Below are 16300 nucleotides of genomic sequence, written 5' to 3' on the forward strand. Positions count from 1 at the left end.
TTGATGGATATTAAGATTGATTACATGTGTTCAGGAATGGTATATCTAGATCATGGAGTCATTCTGTATTAAATTTTCTGATGAACCACCTCCATACAAATTTTTGTATTTGCTGGATAAATTTACATTCCCATCAACATAATACAAGGGTTCATATCTACCCTTATCTTTGTTAGTTTGTTTGCTATACTAAATTCCAACCCCCAAATTAATTTCCAAGTATTATATAAATTTATTTATTAAGAAGAATTGTTTTGATGATTTTCTAATACCTTTTTGTTTTTTTTGCAGTAGCATGAATTTTTTAATGATAAATTGATGGATTAACATAGTGGATAAATATTTTTGCAAAAAAAGGAATAAGTAAATTATTTTCTTTGTCTTTTAAATTTAAATTAGAGACAAGGTTGCTTCACATGTCAATCCCAGCTCCCTCTCCCTCCCCTCATCCCACACCAGATTTTTCTAATTATTACTAAATATTTATTTTTAAAAAGTGACATCTAATTTTGAATTTTTATTATATCATTTACTAGCTGTAGCATTTTTGTAATTTACTACCTTGAATTTTCATAATATTTGTGAGTAAAAATAATTTGACTTTTTTCATTGTCCAAAAACAATCCGGGGAACAAAATTCATTTGAGGTAAAAGCCCTTTGACTTTTTATCTGGAGCCTCTCTCACAGCTCCCCAAAGTAGTTTCCACTATGTGCCATTCTTCTGGCAGTATGCTGACAGTTATTATTAAATTGTTTTCCTGAGATAGTTGACATAAATGTGCTTTCTAAAATTCTTTTGATGAGGTAAATGTCACTAAGTGATAATTGTTTTAGTTTGAGCTACCTTCCCACTTCTCTATCAGTCTCAATTTCCTGTGCAATATTTATCCTTTTTCTATGTTTTTGGTTATATAAATATATTTAATACTTGCACATATGTTTGCCTTAACACAATGTACTTTTGTTTTGGCATTATGAATGTGACCATAAGTAGAATAAACTTGGCATGGTGACGTATTTCAGTAGCCCCAGAACCTGAGAAGATGAGGGATACTTGTCAAAAGTGTCAGACCCATGACTCAGGGTCAGTCTGCCATTCTTGTGAGTTCCAAGTCAGGCATGCATGACTGGGCCATGAAGCCATTCTTTAAACCAACCATCAAACAAGCTAGAGGAAATGTTTCCTTTTTAATATCTTGAGGTCGTTACTGTGTAATATCTGTGTTTCTTTGCTGTGTTCTGAATGGAATTTACATTTTTAATCCTTTTGCCTTGCTTGATACTTTTACTATAGGAATTCTTTACTCACAGAAGTATTTTACAGGGCTGGGATTGCTCACTGGTTATAAGGTTTGCTTAACCATGTGCAAAGCCCTGAGTTTGACCTCTGGGCATACAGAAAGAAAAAAAGTAAACAAAACGTTCTCTATAACATGTATGAAATAGGTAGGTTTTCTATTTCCTCTTGTGTCAGTTTGATGATTTGTTTTGATGACTTGTTTTTTCTAAATATCATGTCCATTTTCTGCAAGTTTCATGTTGTGTGAAAGTGTTCAATCTTTGCAACAGCTGTTGTAGTGACCCTTCAACATTTTATAACCGATGATCTGTTTCATTTCTTCATCTTTTTAAAAACATGCCATCCAAACACATTATTTTGTAACAATTGCAGGGAATCCTGTTGACTAAGTGGTGGGTACCCAGGAGCCAGCAGCAAGCTCAGCACAGCCTGGAGTCTCTCTGGCTACAAAGGGTGAGTCCATCATCTTTTCACTCTCAGCATTTCATATGTCACGTGACAGTGTGGGCAGCGCCACTCTCAGCATTTAATATGTCACGTGACAGTGTGGGCAGCGCCACTCTCTGCATTTAATATGTCCCGTGACAGTGTGTGCGGCGTCACTCCCACCATTTCATAGGTCACGTGACAGTGTGGGCAGTGTCACTCTCAGCATTGCATAGGTCACGTGACAGTGTGGGCAGTGTCACTCCCAGCATTGCATAGGTCACGTGACAGTGTGGGCAGCGTCACTCTCAGCATTGCATAGGTCATGTGACAGTGTGGGCAGGGTCACTCTCAGCATTGCATAGGTCACATGACAGTGTGGGCAGGGTCACTCCCAGCATTTCATAGGCCACATGACAGTGTGGGCAGCTTCACACTGAGCATTTCATAGGGCACGTGACAGTGTGGCCAGTGTTGTCCACAAGTCCCCCACGGCCCTTGTGCACCTGCACGTGGTGTCCCTGAGACCTGGTCCTGCCCAGCATTTTGGTAATTGTGACCAGCTTGATGGCTTGCTTTCCACTCAGGACATGATGGTGGAGATCTGACGAAAGCTTCTTTTTGTGTATTCTATGTTTACATGTCAGCTCTTGTGATCATTTACTTTTCATTTTATACTTTGAGCTGAGTTTGCTCTTTTCATTGCTTCTTAAGGACACTTCTTTAGCATTCTTGAATTTTCTTTAAAATTTCCATTTTTTTTGTATTTTTTCCATTTTGTTTTCTTGTTCTACAGGCAGTCAAGCTTTTATTTTTCTTTAATTTTAAATTTTTGCTTATTTTGAAACATTTAAAACTTATTTAACAAATTCTTTGATTCATGGCTACTTGTGGGGAATGTTCTTGCTTTCCAATTATTTGGAGACTTTAGGATGTTATTATCTTAATTTATATTTTAATTTCATTGGCTAAGAGAACACATTGTATGATTTTAAATCCTTTTTTAAGTGGTGTGTGTGCGTGTGTATACATGTGCTAGGATTTGGAGTAAAGGTGAGAGGAGATGTGGTTATCTTTTCTAATTTTGCATAGGTTGTTAGAGATACAGATTTAGAGTCCTCATGCTAATGTGATGAGTGTTTAACGTCTGTTTATCCATCTCTTTCTATTGCCATATTATATGAGTTTAATGTCAACAAAGTATTGATATTTGTTTTATGATGTGGCTTATGGTTTTGATAGTTAATATTTTCTTTAATTTTCCAAAGATGATGTATTCTGTCTCAATAAATATTTTTGATCGTCAACATCAAATAAATTGGTAATAGTTTCAAGTTATATATATCCTGTATTATTTTTGACTAACTTATATTAATGACAGTTCCTTTGATTGCCAAGGTCTGATATTACGGCTATCAGACCAGTTTTGTGAATGCAGGACTACACCCTCTGACTGTTACAAAATCTCTTTTTGATCTTATATTTTTACTTCACGTCTGAATTTTACCTGCCTATTACTTTTAATCTATAGACAATAAATAGTTCTTATTTCAGATTTCCCATGTTTCTGAGTCTATATATTTAAGATTAGTTACTTAAATTAAGTATATCATTGCATGAGTTATAAAGAGTGTATGGTGATGTACAGAGTACTTGCATAGCATTAAAGAGAACTTATGCTTGATTCTGTTTACCACAGAAAAGAGAAAAATTGTCATGACAGTTTCTAACTTTATTTCTGTGAATATTTGTGTTTCATCAATGGTTGGATTTTTATTCTGTCTTGAGTATGTTTTCAATTATTCATGAAGTTGAGCTTTTAAAATATTACCATTATTGTGTGTGTGCACTATATATGTGCGAATGTGTGGGTGACATCATGCCTGTGGAGGTCAGGCGACAGTTTTGTGGCATCAGTCCTCCTCTTCTTTCACATTTACAGGGGTTTCAGGAGATCCCCAAATTTGCCTGCTCAGCACACATTAGGAAGATGTTTTGCATTGTTCTTGCCTTGCAATTTTGATAATGTCGGTTACCTTTGTTATTGCATTATTATTTCTATATTGCATGTTTTTTAAAACAAATTGTTGAACAGAACCTTTTAGACTTCTAAAGGACCTTCTTAGCATTAAGAAAAATACCATTTTTGCTGGTTTTCACACATGTGTTTTACAAAATAAGTTATTATTGAGATAAACGTAACACTTTTAGGGTTTGTTATTTTTATGCCTTACTGAACCTTTTGGTTCGGATTTTTTCCAACATTTGGATAGCTTTTAGTACTACTACTTCATAATTTTTGTTTGTGTACGCTTTATGCCTAAAAAAACCACAAAAGCCTCAACTATGTGTTACGTTGAACTATTTCATACTGTTCAAGTCCAGTATAATTCGCTATGTGTCTACCATTCATGTTTTTTGTTACATATATTTTGAGTCAGTGAACAATATGGCACAGAGTAGCTCCGATACACTGCTTTGGTTGTCAGCCAGAACTTTGTATAAACCTAGAATCATTTTGTTAGATTCTAGATTTTTTTTTCCTCTCTAGAGTGGAAATGTGCACCTATTGCTTATGATATGCATCATTGTTTACTTATAAATTTGAATATTCTGCACTTGATGTTATGTCTTTCTATTTGTTTGTAGATCCAACTTCTATTGTGTTGCCTCATTTGTTCATTAAGAAATCCTAAAGAATCATATTTATGTAACTTAGAAACCAGATTATCATGGATTGGGGTAGTATTTCTTATATCCTATTATAACACTATCAGATAAATACAGATTTCGACCCTTTGTTTACATCCTATCTGATCTTAGGTTACCACTGAATGACTTGGTAAGTTACAGCATAAATATATGCCTGATACCATAGCATATTCTTTTTTACTCTTCATTTTTTCTCCATTTTCTAAAAAGAATAGCATCTGTCTATACTATCTTGGACTAACCACTTCCCTTGCCTTACCTATAATTTTGTATTTATTTGGTAGAATTATATGTAAATTTCCCTTTTCTTCTTCCAGAGAAGCTCTTTTCAGTAACATGTACTATAAATTATACATCCACTCATATCTACACTTTCTGAGTTTCACACACCTGTGGCTGTGTCAACAAGAATTTGGATTTGGCTGATTTGTCATTATCTGTACCCTAAACAATGGAACTGTAAATCTGGATGCTCCTTCTGATTCCCCCTGTTCTACACTCCTACTTCTGTCTCTAGACATCACACTATCTGAGATGTTCAGTTTATAAGTGTCAGCCCTTCTTACAGTTTCCATGGACTATTCTTTTATGTCTCCACCTTAGTTTTTTGTTGTTGTTCTTTGAGAGTTGCATGCAACATGTTTTGATTATATTCATCTATATTATATTCAGAATGTTTAAAATTGGTTAAGTTGATTTTTAAGCAGTTTTGTACCGGTACACAAGCACAGCAAACACCCTCATTCCTTTCCTACCAGTCCTATGTACTTGTCTATTCATTTTGTTTTGAGATTCCCTGAGATGAACTAAAGCTGTTTGTGTGACCTGGGTTTGAAATCTGATGCGTTCACCTGTGGGTACACAATGAAAACCTGTAGTTCCCTCACTCCATGAATCTAACAATAGCCAGTCACTCAAAAGTAGGACTCGTTGATTTTTTTCCTCCTTCTCTGACTTATTTAAGTCATTACAATGGCTGTTTGTTAATAATTTGAGTAGTTGGTTCAAGTATTATCTTCTATGTTCTTCAACATCAGGTTTTTCAATCTTAGGGTAGAATTTAAATTTTACACCCTAGCCAGTATCCCTAAATTATTTTCCCAGCTTAGTTTCCATTTTCATTGAGTCATTTTCTAACCCTGATGGACTTTTCTAGTAAGAGTCTTCTGATGATCCATTGCACGTTAAATGTAGTCTGTTCAGTTGAAATGACTTATGAATTTAAAGGAATTATAAATGGTTGTACGAATTGGTCATGATCATGTATTACCTTTTTTCCCCTCAATTTTAGAATTATGTGGCTTTATTTAGAATTTTCCATATACCTATATGTGGCATAATCAACATGGTCCAATGATGATTATTTTTCTTTCAAATAATTGTTGATTATTTAATAAATTAATGAATTCAGAATTTGTCCTTATTTTTCCTAAATTAGTTGTCTACTTAATATTTTTCCACATATATTTATTCACTTTCAATTGACATACACAACTCTGTTTCTGTTTTACAATATGATATACATGCATTTTGAAATGAGTAGATTTAACTAATTAAAACACACATTGCTTCATATTGCTACCATTTTTGTGGTAAGAAATTTTTTTTGTTTTGTTTTTTTGTTTTTCGAGACAGGGTTTCTCTGTATTGTTTTGGAGGCTGTTGGTCCAGCCTAGCCTCGAACTCACAGAGATCTGCCTGCCTCTGCCTCCCGAGTGCTGGGGTTAAAGGTGTGTGCCACCACCACCCGGCCAGTGGTAAGAAAATTTAATGTCCTTCTTCCTAACACTTTTTGGCCATCTATTTCTTTTTTCTATTTGTAATTTTGTGTCCTTTGACCAACATCTTCCCAACTCCCAAATCCTCTTCCTCATCACCCAATCACTCATCTCTAGTAAAGACTCTTCCACTATTAAACTATGAGAAGAAAGAGACACTGACATTGGAATCAGCAAGGATGAACCTAGAGGACATTATATCAAATGAAATATAAAAGGTTCACAAAACCAAGTGCTGTGTGCTTTTCTTCCTGTGTGAAATGTAAAATGAATAAGAGACAGAAAGAGGACTGCCCATGAATGCCTGACCACTCACTCAGAACCAAGGTTTTTGTCTTGGTCTCCACACAAGCAGTTTGATAGACAGCCTTGATGTCTGTGAGTCACAATATTAATGAGCTTATACAAACGCAGCTCAGGCTTTGAGTTACAACTACATCAATTGCCAGATGAAGAATTTCAGTGAGAAAACAACCTAAGAGGTTTTGAGCTTCTTCTTGACTTTTCTGTCCTGATATATGTTAATATGTTTATAATGAGAAACTAGAATTTTCTGTAGTCTTTGTTTCCCTTGAAAAAAAGATCTATTGTATCAAAAATATTTCCAGTCTTCTTTACCCAAGAGATGTTTCTGTGTTGATAATGACCCTTTCCTGTTAACTTTCATTTTTTTAAAGCTTTTGACTGTTTGATGTGGCTAAAGATCGGAGTGTATCATATGTTCAACATCTGGTGAAATCCTACAGATAATACAGTTCAAGACAAAGGAAACATTGTTATGATAAGCTACTTGGAATAGTCTGGTCTGGACCAGAGGATTGTAGGAGACTGTGCTGGACAGTCTTGTGTCAACTTGACACAAGCTATAGTCATCTGAGAAGGAATCTCAAATGAGATAATGCTCCAAAAAGTCAGACTGTCAGCAAGCCTGTACAGCATTTTCTTAGTGGTTGTTGGGGGGAGGGCCCAGACCATTGTGGGTATTTCCATCCCTGGACTTGCTGTCCTGGATTCTATAATAAATAGTGTGAGCAAGCCATGGTGACCAAGCCAGCTAGCAGCAACCCCCCATGGCTCTGCCTTCAGGTTCCTGCCCTGTTTGATCTCCTGTCCTGTCTTCCTTTGGTGATGAGCAGCAATGTGAAAGTGTGAGCAAAATAAATGCTTTCCCCTCCAACTTGCCTTTTGATCATTGTGCTTTCTATCAGTCAGTGATAGAAACCCTGACTAAGACAAAGACACTCTGAGTATGTCAAGTACTTTCTATTTCTAGAACTGGCTTCAGCTATGAAACTAGTTCGACTTTTTCAGTGACTGTTTTAACATCCAAACAATACTGCACATCAAATTAGGTGGCAAACATACAGCAATATTTTTAGAGCTAAATTATTGGGGTTTTTAGTCAAGTTGAACAAATAGCATAGACATGGGTTTAAATTTACTAAGAATCAGCAACACTTTCATAGGTGAGCCACTCATTTTAGAGAGGTATTTAAGGCAAATGATAATGAATTATTTTGAACGACACAAAATACTACTTCTACTATTACAGATCACATTTACTCTCATTCCATCTGGAAAGAAATGATTTAGAAGGATTAAAACTAGTCAGGCTATGCATTTCCTGCAATTGTTAATTAATGCTCTTATTACATTTTTCCTGCCTACAAGGTAAAAACAAATCTTACAGTTTTCTTCAGCATGAAAATGACCACTTAAGGAGAGTATAAGAACCAAAGTGTAAGGGGGATACCAAGGAAACAAGACTCTAAACATAGCATTGGTGATAAACCTACGAACTCACAGAGGCTGGAGCAGCATGTGTAAAGCTTCCATGGATCTGTACCAGATGGAGTCCTGGAGTTGAAAAGACAAGTGGGCACATGATCCCATCCCTAACCCAGAAGCTATCTCCAATTAATTAACCACTTATAAATGAAAAGTTTTCTTCAAGGGAGTCTCACTAGGGAAACAAACCACTCTTAAGGGCAGAGCCTATGCCCAGCTGTAGATGTTCAATGCAAGTGAACTCAATAGCATCTTTGGAGGGTCTTTGTGCTATGGTGCTCTTTTATTTTTTAACTTGCAGGCTCTTTGTGTATATAATACCTTCCAGTTTGTGTTTTTACAGGATTCCTATGGGTGTGAACATGTGTTTCTACACTTGGGTTTCTTGTGCTTTTTCTTTGCTTTTTTGTTTGTCTTATTCCAATTGGTTTGTTCTTGTTTGATCGTATTTAATTTTATTATTATTCCTTAGTTGACAGTTTGTTTTCTAAGGATAGAGCAAAAGGATGTGGGTCCATATGAGAAAGATGTGAGGAGGAACAGGGAGGTGTGCGGAAAAGGAAACCATGTCAGAATATATAGTATGAAAGAAATATATTTTCAATAAAAGAGAAATATAGAATAAAACAAAGAGAAATGACCAGTTAAAATAAAAGGCTAAAATTTTAAAAACGGTAAGTGATTCAAAGTTAAAAATCTTTTTGAAATTACATATATTTTGAAATACTACTAGGAACATATTTAATTCTGAATTTCAGTTTTATCAAAGGAAACTTCCAATCTGTATAGAATTTTATATTGAGAAATATTTTTAGAATAAATTGGATAGTAATATTCTTTAAAAATATCAAATGTAACATGGCCCTAAATACAAATATTGTCTTGTGGAGTATAGCTATAGACAACCAATACAAAATAAGTACAGGGTGATCCATACTCTGACTTTTGATTAAATTGACAGGATCATTTCATCATATTTCTTTTATTCTGGAATTATGCAGCTTTCCAAGGAGAGCCCCAGGTGTAGATATACTAGTGCATCACACTTAGAATCTGATGATTGTGGGTGATTCCGTTTTCTTTGTTTGACCCTGTTCTCATTTATAAAAATAGTGGCTTTGTGATACTGGCCATTTCCATATACAACACTACAAAAGAAGATACTGGGCATGGTAACTTTCCTATAGACTGCTGTACCTCACACAGCCTTGGCACTCAGTAAGCATATTTGGAACACACATGTGGATTAACCATCCTTTCTGTTAATGTGCAGGTCTCAATCATTATTTGAGACTTATGCAGTTCTAATTGGTATTGTTGTTGTTTCCTGTTGCCCTTTTGGCAGGCTTGTTAATCTACTTTCACAAGAAAACATAATTGGCTCTGGATTTATTCAGTACCTCACAGAAATTTATAGCTCAACTTGGGAGATGAGATTTTGAAAGGCACAGATAAAAAAAAGGACATATGGTTTTGCAGCTTTATGGACAGGGCTATTTTGTGATGCGACTTTAGTCCATATTTCCCCATAGAGGCGTAAGTTTTCTGCAGAGTGATGTTGTCTGAGCATGGTAGCTATTACCATCTTAATCATAGCAGCTTAGATAATATGCAAGAGTCTCTCAAGATCAGAAATGTTCACCCTCATAGGATGGTAGGCAAGGCCGTTAGACTCTTATGTGAGATAACAACCAATCTCTGCAGCACCTGTATCCCAGATACACGGAATCCCGCCCCAGTTTCTCATGATCTTGGGAGATGCTTGAGTACACAGAGTGGGGTGGAGGGGCTCCATCTATGGAGCTGTAGAGAGTCACTGTGCATAAAAGAGTGAGGCTTTGGTGGTGTGAGTGTTTGGGGGTCACTAAACTCCTGCAGTGCCCATTTTACTGTAAGTAAGCCCAATAGTCTTGTAGGTTTAGCAAACTTGATTTGGCTGGAATCATTATTGATCCACTATTTACTGGTGACTTATGTAAGTAAAACAAACAAACATGTAGGATGAATGACTGGAAGTCGCTGGCAATAGAGACCCTGATTTTAGTGAAAATCCAGCCAAAATTGTCTTAATATGCAGAAAGCAAAGTCATGTGACCACAGTCTAGAAGATGTGCAAGTCCTTTATCTAACACTGCTATTAAAAATCAATATTAATGGCAGACACAAAGGTTTTCGATTCATTTGTTGAGATAAATTCAGTATTGTAGCAACTTTAAAATACTGTCTTCTTTTGAACATTCATCTTTTGTGCAAACATTCTCACTAATTTCACACCCTTGTAATCACCTCTCTGCTACTCCAAACTCTTTTGCTTGTTAGTTGTCAGTCTAGCTATGTCCTTTATATGGCCATGTAATATTTTTTTTTAACTCTGAGAATCACACTCTGTAACTCAAAGCTCCTTCAAATGCTCAATCCTTCTGACCCTGCCTTCTAAATACTGGGGTGTTGACATGTGTCACCGGCCTGGTATATATTGGTCAATTATTTATCTGTGTCCTTGTTTTTCCCTATCACATTCTCATGAACTTACTACAAATTATAATAAAATGTGTTACTTAAAAAAAGATCATTCTGGGGGAGGGAGAGGGGAAAAAGATAATTCTGTCTACTATAAAGTATAAATTCAATTTTAGTATATTCCAAGTGTGTGATGATCACTGCATTAACTACTTTTTAAGTTGGGCTGTTTGATATAAGTTAAATCACAGTATATGACTTTCATGTCTGGCTTATTCTTTCACTTTCCATACATTTTGAAATTTATCCACATTGTGAAGTTTCCTGGACAGAATTTGCAAGAAATTATGAAAATTTGAAGGGTTAAGACTATACAAACAAAGAAAAGAGTAGGGTTATCCTAACCCTAAAGTGTAAACACATGAAGAAAAATTACCTTATGAATAAAAACCACAATTAAATATAATGTCATGGTTATGAAATTAATTCATACTGAAGTAAATGATGATTGTATAAAAATTTGGGTGATTGGTTGGTTTTTGATACTAGTTAAAAACAATTCTTCAAATTAGAAAGGTAGTTAACACTAAAAGACTAATAAGGAAAGTCAAAGGACAGGAAATGATTGCTGCAGACATGTGAAGGCTGTAGGGAGTCTTAGGGACAGATGGTGATTGTTTTCAAACGCATGAAGGACTGACATTGTTCTTGTAGTATAGACTTCCTTTTGACTCTTGAGAGTGAAGGTAGATTTTCAAATTAATAATAAATACCTGATATTTAGACCTGTTAAGGCAAGATGAGCTACTTTATGGCACAGTGAATTCTGCACCTGAAATAGGATAATTTCTTTTCAAAATGTGAACAGCTGTCTCCCCAAGACTCTTCGGTAAGAGCTGTGTAGGTAGATGGCATTGTTTCCTCGCTTCTGTGGATCTCCTTGATTTAGCTCTGTAGTAATCACTTGTGTGGTTTCCACTGACCTCAGCTGCAACTTATTGATAGTTTATTGGCAAAGAGAAAGACTGGCTCATGTCCATTAATAGTCTTTAGTACCTCCATTCTTGGTCTTGGTTTGCAGTAAATTTCTATTAATGTGTGTCCTGAGAAGATAATTCCTAAGACTTGAGAGAGGTGTTCTTTCTTTGAGACACTCAGCACTTTCCTGGTCCTATCTCTAGTCCATGTTTGCTCACAAAACAGTTCTGCTATCAGCCATTGGTTCCCTAATGTGACACAATTTTTAGAACAAAAGCTTGTGTTTCTGTTTCTGTGTGTATGATATTTGCATGGATATGTGCATGTGTGTGATTGGCTGCTGTTGTACATGTGTAGGTCTGAAGTTTACAATATATAGATTCTTCCCTGGTGAGTCCCACCTTACTTTTTGGAACACTGTTTCTTACTGCACTTGGAGATTACCTCTTCGGCAAGACAGGCTGGCCAGCCAGGTCCAGAGATTCCCCATCTTATCCTACTCAGCTCTAGGATTACAGGTATGGTCGACATTGCCTGATGTTTGTATTAGTGCTAGGAATCTCACATCTGATTCTCAGGCTTGCACCACAGGCACTTTACTTAGTGAGCCATCTCTCTAGCTCCTTTCTTTCCTACTAAAGAAGTTTCCGGTACTATAGAGACCTCGAGACTTTATTGAAGGAATAAGAATGAACCACTGTATACACACACACACACACACACACACACACACACTCACACACACACACATACACACACACACACACACACGATCTAGAAATTGCTGCTATGTCTCCTCTTTTTTATGTGACCATATAGGGCAAATAGTATTTTATACTTCATTTAAATAGTAACAATGAAGGATATATAGAATATTTAAGTAGCTTAGAAAGCAGTAGTTCTCCTGTATTGTGGAGAACTTAACTTTGTTTTTGAGTATTTAATAGTCTTCAAGAACATTTTAATCACTAAATTAATTTCTTTATGCTTCCTGTGAACTGTAACATATTGGTTTATAATGGGATGCAGAAATATTGATGCAATAATGATTATTTAGAAAATATAAATGCTTATTTGTAAAATATTTCACATGTATTTTTAACTTAACATAAAGAGAAACAGACCATACATCATTTGATCTTTGGGTGTCCTATGTTGACAGTCACTAGTAATTTAATTTTTTCCTCCAAATTTTCCTAATAAATCAAATTAAGGATGTAATGTTGAGGCAAGATTTCTAACTGGCTTAGTGACTTTACAATTATTAGTGTACTGTTCTCATAACAATGTTAAACACTTAGTGAAATCATTCTCATCACTTATCAGTAGAAGAGACTGAAGAACTTTAGAAGGAAACAGGGGTGTTACTTTTAAGATAGAATCAGAAACCCCCTGGATATAGAGCCCCTGGGAACATCTAGGCAGGATTATCCTAAATGTCTTAAGTGATATGGGAATACCCACCCATTGTGGGCAATACCATTCCTGAGAAAGTCAACTGAAAACTACCATATATGTATGCATAGAATAATTATCTATGCTCTTTTTTCCCTTTCTCTCTTTTTAAGACAGAGTATTATGAAGTAGTGATAGCTGACCCCGAACTTACTATATGTAGATCAGACTGGCCTAGAACTCAGAGAGTTCTGCTTGCCTCCCAAGTGTGGGCATACAGATTATACCACCGTGCCCAACCCTTCTGCTTTTGATTATGGGGTAATGTGACTACCTGTTTCAAGTTCCTGTCTGAATGACTCCCTCAGTGGGCTGCAACCCACAAAAGGTAGTAATTCATTATTCAGGTTCTGAGCTCTGAGGAATGTTTTCCTGTATAAGACTTCAGATATGTAGCTCCCTGTCTTGGTTTCATTTACTGTTGCTATGATAAAACACAATGATAAAGTAACTTAAGTGAGAAAGCATCTTTGACTCACAACTCCAGGTTACAGGGATATTGGAGTAGCACCCTGTACTCCCACAGGTTTCCATGTCATTGTTGTTACTCTTGCCATCAAGGCCACTGTATCATTGAGTCTTTCTGCTTGCTGCCTCAGGGCTTTCTCCAGGACAGAAGACTTCAGCTCACTGGTGACCAATGGAGAACTGTGAGAACATAATGACAACAAGGTTTCAACTGAAGGTATAGATACCAATGGAGGAGTTGCCTAGGTCCTATCGCTTCTGGCAGCTCTGTGGTGGTTCATGTAAGGAGAGTTCCCATAGGCTCATATATTTAAGTACTTGGTCCCCAGTTGATGGAACAATTTGTGAATAATTAGGAGGTGTGGCATTATTGGAGGAGGCATGTCAGTGGAGAGGACTTGAAAGTTTCAGAAGACTCTTGCACCTCTAAATTCTCTCTCTCTCTCTCTCTCTCTCTCTCTCTCTCTCTCTCTCTCTCTCTCTCTCTCTCTCCCTCCCTCCCTCCCTCCTTTCCTCCCTTCCTCCCTTGCTTCCCTCTTCTATTTGCAAATCAACATGCAAGCTTTCAGATCTTGCTGTTGCCATGCCTTCGCCCTGCCATTTGGACTCTAATTGTCCAAAATCCTAAGTCAATTAAACACCCTTTTATACCTTGCCTTGGTAATGGTGTTTAATCACAGCAATAGAAAAATAACCAACCACATTGCTAACTATGCCATTAATGATATCCTTTACTTGTCTTCTTTTCTTTCTCCAGTTCCCAATTCTTACTTCCTCCTTCTTATCTTCTTAGGACCCCCACCACCACCCCCAAATAAATGTCATGGATCATGCTTAGGTTTGTTGATATGTTTATACCACTGAAAACCATTTGACTGTATTTTATGGGTGCCGAGTTGTTAACTCCTGTAATATGTGTTGTAAGTTATAACCCCTCCCCACCATCTTCACTTAGTTATGAAGACCTACCAATTTTTCTTCCAAATATCAATTTTCTGTTTCCAGAAGCCACCTCACAGCTCAGGCCTTTATCATATTGTCCCTGAGGTATTATGTTAGGCTTCTCATTAGCATACCCTCTTCTATCATCTAAGACTCCTGCATACTGATACTCCATAAATTTTCTTCCTGTGTTAGCTTCATCAGTCACTCCCCTATCCCAAAACTTACAATTACTATGAACAATTTATCACATCAAATCTAAATTCCCTCCCTCCAAGTTAAGATTCATTTTCTCCACAAAATTCTCCAAGCCTGATAAGCTTTATTGATTTTCTATGTGACTGAAGTCTTACAGCACCTATAATCTTGCCACAGAATTTAACACATTTATTATCTTGTATTATTCCCATATTTTATGTTATCTCAGTCCACTAAAATTTAAGCTCCTTTATGCTACATTTTGCATTTTCTATAATCCAGTAGGATACAAGGTAAACATAGAAAATAATCCTTGTTAATATTTTTAAACAGATTAATCACTTACCCTTAGAAGCTTCCTAGAGAAGACAAATTCATATCTGGTTTTGCAAATGAATTTCCTGAAAAAAGAAAATGTCAGAAACCAATTAATTTTTCCAAAGTTACAGGATAAACAAATAAATACCAGTTCTTCTGGCTGAAAGTTCTAGAGTTTAATTGTTAATGTTCACAAGGTCAAAAACCAGCTCCAAGAAGGAAGGGTGGCATGTGTTTCCAAGTCTGGGGTTATTGTTAAATATTTTACCATAAAACATAATGAAAGGGAAATGATTTTGGGGAAGTAACCGCTTGAGGACTTAAATACCTTGCAACAAATTGCTTTGACAAGGTGTCACTATCATTGGCTAGTTTTAAAGATATGTCTCAGTAACAGCAAAGAATTCCATTATTAGTATTATCAGTGATCAGAGAAAAAATGAGATTTCCTTTCTAAAATCTCCCTCAACGTTGCCAAAGACACATTTTTGGGGGCTTTAAATTATCCCTATACCCAAATTTAAGGTTTTTCTAAGCGCACATATTTAAATCTCTATAGTATTCAGTATTGGTTTAATAGTAATAAAATAATATAATAAATGAATATAACATTCTATATTTAAAGCTGCTTGTATTGACAAAATGTGTGTGTGCGTGCATGCATGTATGTTTGTGTGTATGTGTATATTAATGTCTACGTTTGGAGAATAATTGGAGAAATAGTTTCTAAAAATGTAAAACTTGAAACCTAGGCTGTCCTCAGAGGCTGTCCAGGTGTTTTTCCAGGCTGGATCTTCATAATTAGTTAAGTATGCTCCATTGCAAAGGTCCTAATAGAAGCATCTAAATTTTACTGTACAGCCTCAGGGAACAAAGATATTCTCTTAAAAACTTGATTGCTTTTCTATGGAAGCAGTTAGCTTTGATTTATGTGACTTCTGAAGGGAGCTTCGCAGAGATTTTGAGTAATCCAATAAGGATCATATAATATACTCCCTTTTACATCTCACGGAGTTGCTGTATACTAGACTCTTTGTTTATGATTCAGGAAATAGGCTAATAGCTTCCTAGGCTCATCTCTGTTCACAAAAATTTGTTCTGGTGGAAATAACAGCCTCCCACATTTTAATAAGCAGTAAATCTCCAGGAATACAATGTTCCAGCAAAACACTTTCTTGGTAGTGTGGGCCTTTCTGTGATGAAGATTGCACTGATTCAGCAGTTTGCATAAGAAGGTAAACCTTAGCTCATCACTGAGTTTCTATTTAGAGACATTGCTCCATGAGATGTTATATACAGTGTGTGTGTGTGTGTGTGTGTGTGTGTGTGTGTGTGTGTGTGTGTTTCTGTATATGGCTTGAGTTATTTCATGACTGACTAGCAGTCATGTGAAAAAATAAAGACATGGCATTATGAATGGCCACTCATTTAAGGTTCTTTTTTGCAATCCTGGAACTTGTGTTATAGATTTTGAAC

At 36.1% G+C, this 16300-nt stretch overlaps 1 long non-coding RNA gene across 2 annotated transcripts in view; it reads left to right on the forward strand.

The window, feature by feature from the left end:
- Positions 1-16300, forward strand: part of LOC110342217 — a 164087-nt gene that overhangs the window by 130039 nt on the left and 17748 nt on the right. The window contains exons 2-3 of one of the 2 annotated variants that reach the window (XR_002384245.1): positions 1674-1754; positions 13498-13583. This is a non-coding gene — a long non-coding RNA (uncharacterized LOC110342217). The remainder of the gene's footprint in view (positions 1-1673; positions 1755-13497; positions 13584-16300) is intronic. The other variant, XR_002384244.1, reaches the window with a different exon arrangement.

This window comes from Mesocricetus auratus, unplaced genomic scaffold, assembly GCF_017639785.1.
Source record: "Mesocricetus auratus isolate SY011 unplaced genomic scaffold, BCM_Maur_2.0 Super-Scaffold_100010, whole genome shotgun sequence".
Lineage (NCBI taxonomy): Eukaryota > Metazoa > Chordata > Mammalia > Rodentia > Cricetidae > Mesocricetus > Mesocricetus auratus.